Source organism: Panthera onca, chromosome B1, assembly GCF_046562875.1.
Source record: "Panthera onca isolate mPanOnc1 chromosome B1, mPanOnc1 haplotype 2, whole genome shotgun sequence".
NCBI lineage: Eukaryota > Metazoa > Chordata > Mammalia > Carnivora > Felidae > Panthera > Panthera onca.
Genome location: NC_138342.1, coordinates 194,739,733 through 194,753,228, shown reverse-complemented (window position 1 = coordinate 194,753,228; position 13,496 = coordinate 194,739,733).

The following is a 13,496-nucleotide window of genomic DNA, read 5'->3' as shown; positions in this document are numbered from 1 at the left end:
TGTGTGTGTGTGTATATATATATATATTATATATAATATATATATACAATATATATATACAATATATATATATACAATATATACAATATAGAAATATATAGAGCAACCATTAGAAAAATCTATGAAAAGAGACACTCAAAAACACCATAAATAAATAAAAATGGATTTCTAAAAAATAATCAAGTAACCCCAGGAAATAAGGGAAGAGAAAGCAGAAACAAAATACAGAGAGGGTGCCTGGGTGGCTCAGTCTGTTGATCATCCGACTTCGGCTCAGGTCATGATTTCGCGGTTTGTGAGTTCGAGTCCCGAGTAGGGCTCTGTGCTGACACATCGACGCCTGGAGCCTGTTTTGAATTCTGTGTCTCCCTCTCTGCCCCTCCCCTTCTCATGCTCTGTCTCTCTCTGTCCCTCAAAAACAAATAAATAAATGTTGAAAAAGTAAAAAAAAATATTCAACTATTAAAAAATGATCAATTAAAAATGGACAAAAGACATGAAGAGATATTTTACCTAAGAAGGTATATTGATAACCAATAAATACATGAAAAGATGCTAAAACATCATTGGCAGTAGGAAAATGCCAATTGAGACTACGATGAGAGATCACTACACCTCTATTAGAACAAGTACACAAAATAGTGAGACCATGTAATGCTGGTAAAGATGCAGGAAAATAGATCACTTGTACATTGCTGATGAAAATGTAAAGTGATACAGCCACAGCCATTCTGGAAAATGGCTTGGCAGTCTGCAAAATAAACTACACATAGATTTACTATATGACCCTGTAATTGTACTCCTGACCATTTCTCTCAGAAATGAAAACTATGTCCAGACAAAAGCGTGCACACAAGTATTTATAGCAGCTATCTTTGTAATAGACCCTAACACTGAAACAACCACAATGCCTCAAATGGGCAAAAGGATAAAACAAAACAAAAGAAACAAAAAGCAAAATTGTGGTACATCCCTAACATGGAACACTACCCAAAATATAAAACAAGCAAAAACAATTGATGGCATATGATGAGGAAAAATCTCCAGAGAATTATTCTGAATGAAATAAGCTAATCCTCAAAGGTAACATCGAGAGATTCATTTATACACCATTCTTGAAATGACAAAGTTATAGAGATAGATAACATGTTAGCAGCCGTCAGGGGTTAGGGATGGTGGAGGGAGGGATTGGGTTGTACTGTAAAGGGAGAGCAGGAAGGATATCTTTGTGGTGAAGTAATAGCTCTGTAACATGACTGCACTGGTTGTTACATGAATCTGCACACGTGTTGAAACATGACCTATAACTACATATTTATACATTGTACCAATGTCAAGTTTCTGGCTGGCCGTTATACTATAATTAAGTAAAATGTAGCCATTGGGAGAAACTGGTGGAAATGTACATGAGTCTTCTCTGCACTACTTTTGTAAGGACCTATGTATCTACATTTCAAAACAAAAAGAAAAATAAAACATTAATTATCAGAGAACGCCAATGCGACAAGACCAAAGTTTTAAACGAAAGTAAGCTCCAAGCACATATAGGGAGCTCTATAATTTACCTAATATTTGCATCTCTCTCACTTCCAGTAAAGCCTTTCTACCCAATAGAAACTGGACTGAATAGTATCAGCATCACCCAGGGGCTTGTTAGAAATGCAAAACTGAAGATCACATCGAATATCTACTGAATCAGGAGCTCCTCCTTGACAAGAACACAAAGGTCTGAATGCACATTAAAGCTGGAGTAGCTCTGATCTTAAAGAGGGACATGGTATTACTTCAAAGCTGACTCAAAATCTCAGTGAGCTTTGAAAAGCTCTAGTACTTTCCTGAGAATCTCGATGGATGCTGGAGACCAGACTAGGTAAACCTGAGCGACTTAATCTGTGCAGTGTATACTCATTATACCAATGGAATATATATTTTATTAATTCTCCCTTCCTGTCCAGGAGGGAAGAAGGCCATCTGGTCTTTACCCTAATTTAAGTAGCTTTCTGTAGTTCTTTATATTAAGTGTAAAGGAAGGAATGGACCATAATCTATGGAGGAACTTAGGATCTTTTGATTGAGATTACGTTTAGTGGAGAGTCACCCATAAAATCTATCATTTTAGGGGCACCTGGGTGACACAGCTGGTTAAGCATCCGACTTTTGATTTAGGCTCAGGTCATGATCTCATGGTTTGTGAGATCAAGCCCACTGTCAGTGTGGAGCCTTCTGGGGACTCTCTCTCTCTCTCTCCTTCTTTCCTGCTTTCTCTCTCTCAAACTAAATAAACAAAATTAAAAAAACAATCTATCATTTGCTTCCCAAATCTACTCATAGGATATAACAAAATGAATATTTCTATTGCAACCTGTCCCTTAAAAGTAATTCCTTAATAGATTACATTTTTTAATTAATACCACAAAATTTTAATTCTGTAGAATGAAGTAAACTTTAAATCAGATGGTTTTAGGGTTTTGAGTTATAGCTTCTTTATATTAATTATAGTGACTATATCTTTAAGTCCTTAGAGAACTTCCCAGTAAGCAATAGGAGAATACTTTTTATTAAATAACCTCAAAATAGTAAAATTTGTATTTTCTTGACAGGAATTTAAAAAGTTTTCTCCTATAGGCAGGAGGAAAAAGAAAGTATTTGCTGACCCCATATCTAGCAAAAGGAATTCCTTTCCTTTGGTAAAGTACTAGATAAACTCTGCCAGAAGATGAGAGACCAAGGAGCTATTAAAAAATTAAAAAGAAAAAACAAGAGAATTGATAAAGCTATTCCTAACAGGAAATTTGGAGAGATTTCAATGAGCTGTAGTGCAAGAGACAATTTACAAAGAGACAAAAAAGAAAGGTTGGGCAGAAGGGGGTGGATATGAGACCAGGGATCACATGGGTTGGTATGGTTCCAGTGAATTGCTCCTGAGGTGGCCTTGTGATTTGATAAGAGTAAGAAACCTAATTTCTCTTTCACCTTCCACTTCTCCATCTCTGTCTCCATCTCTGTCTCTGTCTCTCTGCTTCAACTGTTTTCCTGTCTTCTCTGTGTGGGGGTCCCTTCATTAGGAGGTTGCTCTCCAAATCTGATCTACCAGTTACTGTTTTACCAGGGATTTGTTCCCGAATTTCCAAATCCTTCACAGTATTTGGCATAATTCGGGTGTCAGCGCTTTGTTATTCTAATAGCTGTGAAGTGAAAACACATTTCAATCCAATAAAAAAGGTAAACAAAAGAACCTGATTATCTGCAGAAATGATGATGGATGTGGACTTCCATTTGAAATGGAATTTGAAGGTTTGAGCCAATCCCACCTGAACATAAAAGAGATGAATTCACCAGAAAATAAATGGCTGGCACCATTGTTTTTTAAAAAAAGATACGTAATAACTTTTGAACCGTATGCCAGGATAATTTTATGCAATAAAACAGTTTGTTCATGTCGTACTGAGGACTATAAATATAACACAAAGATTAAAGAGAAATTAGTGTAATTTTAACTTTTGATTATAATGACTTTTCTTGTGGGTCATAGTCTAATCTTACATGAACAGATATTTTCCTAACACTGATACACTTGTACAATTTAATATGTTCTAAAGTAATATGTGCATGAAAAATTAAGGGTCACTAATAAGGCTTACAAAGCGGAAATTACTATTGTAGTTGACTTCATCATGGAAATGCATTTCCACTGATTTAGAATTTATAATTCTATTAAATACAGTATCTATTTTTCTAATTATAAGAAGGAAAGGTGAAGGAATTCTATGAGCGATTTGGGATTTGGGAGTTGTTTTATAGCAGTTTACTTCCTTTACTTATCATCATATGGACTCTCCCATGCTAAGGTTCTGGAAACTTCTTTCAGATATAATTGTCATTATAAAGATCATACCACATGCATTAAGAAGATCCCAATAGAAAGATACAGAATCCCATTCAAAAGTAGTCTTGAATTCATGCAATTTCAGAAAATTTGCTTATTCACTGGAGTGCCTGCTTCCAACTTCTTTCCCTTTGGACCAGCCTATGTGTTATAGATCAGACCAGTCTCTGATAATGTAAGCAATCTCTGAATGTAAACAATGTTGAATAAATAACAAAGACATATAACACATAATTTCAGGTTGACTATTTAAAATACAAAGTGTAATGTGAATTCTTGTTATAGCCTTCATTAATCAATACAGTATGGCACTGTATCCATCATGCAAGATAACTGGGGATAAAGAAAAAAAAAACTCCTTTTCTACTTTTTAATTCCTTAATATATGAAGACCTTGAAACATAATCGATATTATGAATCAATGTTTGGGAGAAATGTGTTACTACATTGGTCTTCATTTTAACTTTAATTGCTTTTTTATATAGTGAAACAAAAGGAAGTAGAAAAGAATAAATAATAAGGAGGACAATAAAACAAATAGACATGAACCGAAACTTTATTACATCATATAATCTCTGTGTATACAAAATCTATTTCTTTTCAAAATACTCAATAATTATCATTAAAAGCAGTAAAGGATATCGAAAATAAATTGTGGAAACTTGGGTCCTGCTTCTGTTACTGTCGCACATAAACCTTGAACCAGTCAGCAAATTCTTTCAAAGCTTAGGGCTTTATTTACTTCATTACTCCACTGAAAATATAGGACATACAAAGAAAATCATTAAGAATGCATTGATATTTAAAATTCTACAACTGATAATAAAATTTTATTTAGGACAAGTTCCTGTTTATTAGATCATTTAATTTGTAAATAATTGGAGTTTATCGTATGTCATCATGTTTAAGTTTCATTTCTGTATTTCCTCCTTCAATCATTCATACATTCTTCCTACATTTATTCACCACTCTGTGCTAAGCTCTAGCAACACAGCAGTGACCAAAACATGTGGTTCATCAACTTTTGACTTATGAAAGCTTCAGCATCTCATTAAGATGTCAAAAGGGGTTCTTTTGTTAAAGGTAAAAATGGCCTAGGTTTCAAATTTCTATTTCCTTAGCGATATGGTAATCTGCAAATCTTAAAAAATGGAACCATTTAAGAATTTCTGAGCATGTACTAAGTGAGCTCATGTAAAGATTAGCTAGGATCAGGTGAGCTTTCTTAGGATTAAATTAGTTGATATATCTAGGTCTTATCAGCTAACTGGTGTTTGCTTCTATATTAGAAGATCATTGATTTCTCTGTATTTTTTTACAAGCTCTTAACTGAATTCACTCAATGTGTGAAACACATTTTTCTCTTAATTTTCACTTAAATGTCTCTTAATTTTACCATGGTAGTTTTAACTAGTAGACTCTTGTAACTTGTTTTAATTTTTATTGTATATTCTTTAAATATGTCCCCAATTGAACATATAGACCAACCAGAAAACATTGTGACACTATGACAAAGCAGATGTTAATGAGGAAAATCGGTATTATAACGATTCCATAGATTGTTTTATGATCTGAAGGCATATAACTCCAATTTGTCAGATCAATACATTTATGTAGCAAAATTAAATATTTTAAAAACTTTAAAGATCAGTACTGGAAAAAATAGGGGCTAGTATATTGAGTAGGAATATTTGTTGCTAATAAATTCTTATCATCGAACTGAATTTCTGAAAAACACCTTCTAAGTTGAAGTCATATATCCCTTCCCACACTGCATCATTTATACCTAAAATGGAAATTATACAAGCAACTTGACTGATGAATTTATGGACTGGAAAGTGCAAAAACTATCGAAATATCAGATCATGTGAGAAGTCTGCTCATTTTCCAATACTGCAATATCGGGTTACATTTCTGTCTGAACTTTACAATATATCTAGTTCGTAAGCCAAATAAAATATAATACGGTATTTTCAATATACATAAATTTGGAAATTCTTTGAACTTACATAAATTAAATATAAATTACAATGTTTATAAGTATAAATATATGTTTTACTTTATTAATTGTACATGTTGAATTTTTTTTCAGAAACAAAAGCTGAAAATTGTCTCTGTCTTTAAAAAAAGGGACTTCGCTTCCCATCTGACGGTCTAGTTGCACCGTCACAATTTACGAAATCATCTATCTCTTCTTCCCCTTGATTTTAAATGTACGTACTAAATCCTAGAATTGTGTGGAGGTATTGCTAGAATTTAGACTTTGATCTATGCATCTTTATATTATGCTTTAATATCTGGTAGGGCTACTCCCCTCTGCACTTCTACCATTACTCTGTTTTTTATAAGGTTCCTGGCTGCTTATGTTGATTTATTTTTTCTTATGACCTTTAAAACCAGATCTGCTGCTTCATCTCCTTCCCACAACATGCCACTTTTATTTTCATTGGGATTTTATTATATTTATGGATGAACATATGGAGAAATGGCATTGTTATTATTTTGAGTATTACTATGCAGAACATGATATGCATTGTATTTGCTTATGCCGTCTTTGGGTCTTTAAGTTATATTTTAAATATTCCTTGACATAGATCAAGCTCATTTCATGTCATGATTGTATCTAGAGACATTAACAGTTTCGGCAATTGTTAGTGGACCTTTTATTCTGATATATTTTCTATCTGTGGCTTTTATATGAGAAAACTACTTATTTCTGTAGGTTAATACTTTGAATGGTAAATGAAATTATTTCCTTTTTTTTTTTTTTGGTGGAATTTGCTTCTTTGTCAATTATCAGTTGACTGTATTTTTCATACACCTATTTCTAGGCTTTCTATTCTGTTGCATTGATCTGCACATCTTGCCTTTTGCCAATGCCACAGTGGTGCAATTATTGTGGCTTATAGTAAGGCTTGAAATCAGGTAACGTGAGTTCTCCAGTGCCCTACTTCTTCAGATTTGTGTTGATATTCTAGTATTTTTTTAATAATCCATGTAAAATTTAGAATCAGTTTATTGATATCCAGAGAATAATTTGGTGGGATTTTTATTTGCATTATGTAGATTCTGTAGATAAAATTGGGAAGAATTAACATTTTAATCCTATGGCGGCTTCCAATCCACATACATGAATTATTTTTTCATGTATATAGATCTTCATGAATTTTTTTTATCATTGTTTCATGGTTTTTCTGCATATAGTTCCTTTATTCATATAGTTTACATTATTTCTGTATATGCAGATTTCATATCATTAATACTCTTGTTTGAGACCATATTTATATTGATATTATTCTTGCAGAAACAGATTCAGCGATCACCTCCAGGATTTTTGGCAAAATCACTTCATTAATTTCTTGCTTGTTTTAATGGCAGTATTTAGTACTTTCTAAAGGAAGTACTGATGGGAAGTAATTCTATTATAATCAAATATGCTTTCCACCACGATTTTTTATCTTGAATAATAGTTTATTTACTACAAAATGTCTTGGAGAAATCTCATTGTGTCACTATTTTCTGTCATTGGATGTAGCAATGGAGAAGTAGGATATAAGACTGACATTTCTTAGTATAGATTACTATAATTATTTGCCTCTCTGTTTTAAGAATTATTTATTGATACCAGAAAATTCTACTACCTTCAACCAGCTATATCTCTGATTATTCTATGCCAAATCTTTATGGTTAGAAAAGATATGCCCCTTAAATTTGCACGTGTAAACATTATTTTTATGTTCTATCATTTTTGCTGTATTAAGTATTCTATTTTTGTAATCTATTCTTTTAACTCTTTCCTCAAGGATAACAATGAGGTAGAGTGTTTGGATCTCCTTTTCTGCCTTCTATTTTAACTATTTCATTCAGAATTTATTTAACACTTTATTAATTTTTATTTCCTTTCTCTCACTATTCTTGATCACGTCTTTCATGTTTCTTGTTATATTAGCAGTGCTATCTGTGTCTAGACTGCTTTCATGTTCACCCAGATTCGATAGTGGGTTTTTTGTTTTTGTTTTTGTTTTTGCTTTTTTTTTTAATGTCCTCTTTCATTTCTTTCCTGGGATCTACCAGTTTATTTTTCACGTCCCATTTTTGTTTGTATTTATTTATTTAATTTTAGAGAAAGAGAGAGTGTATAAACAGGAGCAGGGGCAGAGGGAGAGATAGTGAATCCCAAGCAGCCTCCATGCTCAGTGTGGAGCTAGATGTGGAGGCTGACATGGGGCTCAAACCCATGACCCTGGGATCATGACCTGAGCTGAAAACAAGAGTTAAACAATCAACCGATAGAGCCACCCGGGCTACCCTCATGTCCCATTTTTAATATTTCCCTAAATTCTTAGAGTTCCCCTTTATGCTATTGTCTATAACAGTGATTACATAATTGCTTTTTGTAAGTTAAAAATCTGGCATCTGTAGAGAGTACATATTGCCTTTAACAAGGCTGATGAAGTGAATGTTCTGGATTGCCTCTTGTCTGTGTTCCAGTCTCAGCCTCTTCCACTATGTTCTTTCCTCACCAAAATGTCTGGAAACTTTAGACCAATATTCTCTAACTTTGTTTATAGCAAGACTCTGGATTAGATTTTACCAGTGAGAATCACTTCCTTGATATTTACAAACCAAAACAGGAGTAGAAGCTGTTATTCCTTTGCAGTGATAGAAAGTGTGTGGCTTTCCATCCCATTGTTAACTAGGTCTGATGCTTAAAGTTTCAGTTATGCTAGTTGGTGATTTCTAGAGATCTGCTCTAGCACATGATGCCTATAGGTAACGTCATTGAGTACTTCAAATACATCAAGACAGTAAATCTCACGGTACGTATTCTTATCACAAATATAGACAAAAAATCCCACGCTCCACACAAATATACCCACAAAGAGACACAGGAAACTTTGGGAAATGTTGGATTTTTTCTATTATCTTGATTGCAGTGATAGTATCAAAAGTGTTGCATATGTCCAAACTCACCCATTGGACACATTAAATAGATGTTGTTCTTTGCATATCAATTATACCTGAATAAAGTGGTTAAAAGCAAAACAAAATGAACAACCAAACAAAAAAACTCGTGACCTATTGTAGATAGCCAGTGAGATATTTTTACAGAAGCATTACAGGTCTTCCTCGTGAATGAGAAATGTTATTGCATCTGGTAACTGAGACCATTAGCGTTCATGTCCTACCATCCCTGCATTTCTAGTGCATTTCTTTGTTTTCATTCATTCTCCACTTCAAACAATTTGGTAAGCCTCTAATTCCCTATGTTTATAATTTTCAGATGGAAATATTTAGGTTGGTTCTATCCTCTGATCAAACCTTGATCAATCGAGTCAGCAATTTTCAGCTTCCTTGAAGGTAGGTCACAGTTGGGTCATAATGTGAGTAAATAAGATAAACACATCCCACACATGTAAACAGAATCCAACGATTTAAGTTTTTACAAGGGCTGTGGTAGCGGCAATATTTAGAGGTAGAACTAGTAACAGTTTTGGTAGCAGTATCTAGCATCCAACCTCTGTGGAGTTTTGGTAGAAACTGCACTGTATCTTTGCCATGAAAGACTGGGAATGGACTAATTTTGTGTTACTATTTTGAGTATCATCCCTGGCTGTGTAATTACATTCTTATTTCTCTAACACCTTTGGGCTTTCATCTATCTACCTAATGCTTCCTAATAGCTTTCTTTTCCTTGAATTTGACAGTTTGCCTTTTCCTTTATATTCCACACTAAGACATGAATGAATGATAGAGCAAATGGTGCATAAAGTGACTGCAGGCAAAAAAAAAAAAAAAAAAAAGAGTATCTGGGAATATCTGGGAGGTTTCAGGACTAGATATAAAAAGTAGTGAAGACCCAGGGGTGTCCGGGTGGCTCAGTTGATTAAGCATCCGACTCTTAATTTTGGCTCAGGTCATGATCTCACGGTTCATGAGATGGAGCCCCACATCAGTCTCCATGCTTTTAGCACGAATCCTGCTTGGGATTCTGTCTCTTCCTCTCTCTCTGCCCCTCACCTCACGTACTTCCTCTTTCTCTCCAAATAAATCAATAGATAAATAGATAGATATATAGGTAGATAGATAGATAAATAGTGAAGGTCCAGTTAGGAAGAAGGAATGGCCTTATGGCAGTTTAAGGAGCACAGTGAGAAAATAATTCCTCAAATGATCCCTTATCATCACTTGGAAAAAGGACCCTATGTGGCAACTCACACTGCTTGGCAACACTCTATCCAATTTAATCTACCTTCTTTCTTCATATAGCATACATCAACATTGGATAAGTCATACATTGAATCAATTTGTTCATTACTTGTTTATTACCACCACCGCACAGGGAGATCTCTTTTATTCACTGCTGTATCCCACTAGCCTAGAACAGTGCGTGGAAGAGAATGGTTATTCAACACTTATTTTGTACTGAATGGATAAATGACTTAAAGATGTGGAGAATAAGTATTCCTACTTGATAATTTCAAAGAATATAAAGGAAGGATGGTTCCTTCAAATACTTTGCTTAAATAAAAAGGATATAAAATTCATTTCTAAATTTCTAAATTTCTGAGGGGGCCAGGATGGCAGAACAACATGGAAGTTTTTGTGTGCGTCTTGCATCTATGAAATACAGCCAGACCAACACTAAACCATCCTGTACACCTACAAAGCTGATCTGAGGATTAACACGACAATCTGCACAACATGAACCACCGAACCCAACAGGTACACAGTGAGGAGAGGTGAACTTGGGGAGAGAGAAGCCACAGAGGGCAGGGAGCTGTTTTTGCACACAAAGAGAGGACCGAGATGGGAGGGGGGAAGGAGGGGATACAGGAAAAGCACCCCCCGACAAAAGCAGCTGGAGAGGAAGTAGAAAATTGGAAACAGCCACCGGGACTAAACTAAAAGGGAGAAAGGAGAAAAGAGAGGGTTTAAATTTCATTAAGACTGTAAACGGGGAGCACAGAGTCTGAAACTCCGCAGCTGATACCTGGCGGTGCTCTGGTGGGAAGGGCGAATCCCCAGGAGCAGAGTGGGGTCCAGGAGGTTCTTGGCCCACATGGGGAGAAGCAGTTCACTGCTGGAAGAACATTTGGTAGAGGCTGTGAGGCCACCTGGGCCCAGCAGACCCCAGAAAACGGCCACATTCCCTGGTGCTGGAACAAGGTCGTTGAGGGTGAAGCCTGGTGCCAGGTGTGTGTTGTGATTTACCATAATCCCTGAGATGCTGCTGCTACACTGTCTCACGAATGTTTTCTTGGGCAGGCTGGCACCTAGCTGCAGTCTCTGGGCCTCGGTAGCAGCACGTCCCACGAACTTTCCTGGGTGCAGCTGGCACCCAGCCTTGCTCAGTGAGACCCTCCCACATGGGGGTGGAACAGGTCAAAGCTGCAGTCCTTCAGAAGCAAGGGGCCAGGAAAAACAGCTGCGTCTGAAACAAAACTCGGGAGAGAGGTACTGCCCGGGACTTGGTCACAGACAGTGAAAAAGCAGGGAGTGGATGACATCTGAAGACAGAGGACTGGTGCGCAATTGCTGACCAGGGAGAACAGAGTTCTGATACTAGAGACTGGGTAGCTGGGTGACACCATTTTCACCTCTCCCGCATATGTGCATACACATCTATGAGAGCAGAACTATCCACCCCAGTAGGCTAGCAGTGCCATCTAGTGGAGAGCGGAGCCGTTACACTGAGCGCCACCCAACTGGGCCAACCTCACTCTTCAAGAACAAAAGTCTCACCACCTACTTAGTTTATGGACTATAAAGTTCTACATAGTCTGACTTCTAGGGGAAAACAAAGTAATTTCAGTCCTATTTCAGTCTGTTAGCCAGGCCATCTATTCAATTTTCTTTTTTTTCTTTTTCATTTATTTTTCTTGAATACAGAAAGAGAAAAACTTCATTCTTATTTTCAATTTTTATTAAAAATATTTTTAAGTTTTACTATATTTTTTACTTGTCTGCATTTTTTTTCAAATTCAATTTTACTTCCATAATTTTATTTTAGTCTGCTTCAGTGTATTCACTTTTTCAAATTTTCAAACAATTTCCTTATTTTCTTTTTTCTCTATTTTGTTTCTTTTTTTTCTTGAATACAGAAAAAGAAAAATTCACTTTAATTTTTAATTATTATTAAAAATATTTTTCTTTAATTTTTTCTACTATATTCTTTACTTTTGTGTAAATTTTTTCAAATTCTATTTTACTTCCATCATTTCATTTTAGTCTACCTCATTGTATTCATTTTTCAAATTTTCAAAAAATTTCCTTTTTTAAATTTTTTCCCCCTGTTTTTCTCTAATTGATCAAGCCACTTTCAACACCCAGATCAAAACACACCTAAGATCTAGCATCATTTATTCATTTTTGTGTGTGTGTGTTTAATTTTTTAATTTTAATACTTTTTTAATTTTAATATTTTTTTAATTTTAATTTTTTCTACCTCATTAATTCCTTTTCTCCTTTCAAAATACAATCAAAGGAATTCAGTCCAAAATAAAGAGCAGGAAGAAACAACAGCCAGGGACTTTACCAACCCAGATACATAAAAGATGTCCGAAGCAGAATTGAGAATCACGATAATAAGAATATTGGCTGGAGTCAAAAATACATCAGAATTCCTTTCTGTGGAGATAAAAGAGGTAAAAGCTAGTCAGGGTGAAATAAAAAAACATTATAACTGAGCTGCAATCATGGGTGGATGCCATGGAGGCAAGGATGGATGAGGCAGAACAGAGAATCAGCAATATAGAGGACAAACTTATGGAGAATAATGAAGCAGGAAAAAAAGAGGGAGATTAAGGCAAAAGAGCACAATTTAATAATTAGAGAAATCAGTGACTCATTAAAAAGGAACAATATCAGAATCATAGGGGTCCCAGAAGAGGAACAGAGAGAAATATGGGTAGAAGGGTTATGTGAGCAAATCATAGCAGAAAACTTTCCTAACCTGGGGAAAGACACAGACATCAAAATCCAGGAAGCACAGAGGACTCCCATTAGACTCAACAAAAACTGACCATTAACAAGGCATACCATAGTCAAATTCACAAAATACTCAGGCAAGGAGAGAATCATGAAAGCAGCAAGGGAAAAAAAGTCCCTAACCTACAAGGGAAGACAGATCAGGTTGGTAGCAGACCTATCCACAGAAACTTGGCAGGCCAGAAAGGAGTGGCAGGATGTATTCAATGTACTGAGTCAGAAATATACAGCCAAGAATTCTTTATCCAGCAAGGCTGCCATTCAAAATAGAAGGAGAGAAAAAAGGTTTCCCAGACAAACAAAAATTAAAGGAGTTTGTGACCACTAAACCAGCCCTGCAAGAAATTTTAAGGGGCACTCTCTAAGGGGAGAAAAGATGAAAGAATAAATAATAAATAAATAAATAAATAAATAAATAAATAAATACCAAAAGCAACAACAATTAGAAAGGACCAGAGAACACAACCAGAAACTCCCAACTTGACAAGCAACATAATGGCAATAAATTCATATCTTACAGTACTCACTCTAAATGTCAATGGACTCAATGCTCCAATCAAAAGACATAGGGTAACACAATGGATAAGAAAACAAGATCCATCTATATACTTTTTACAAG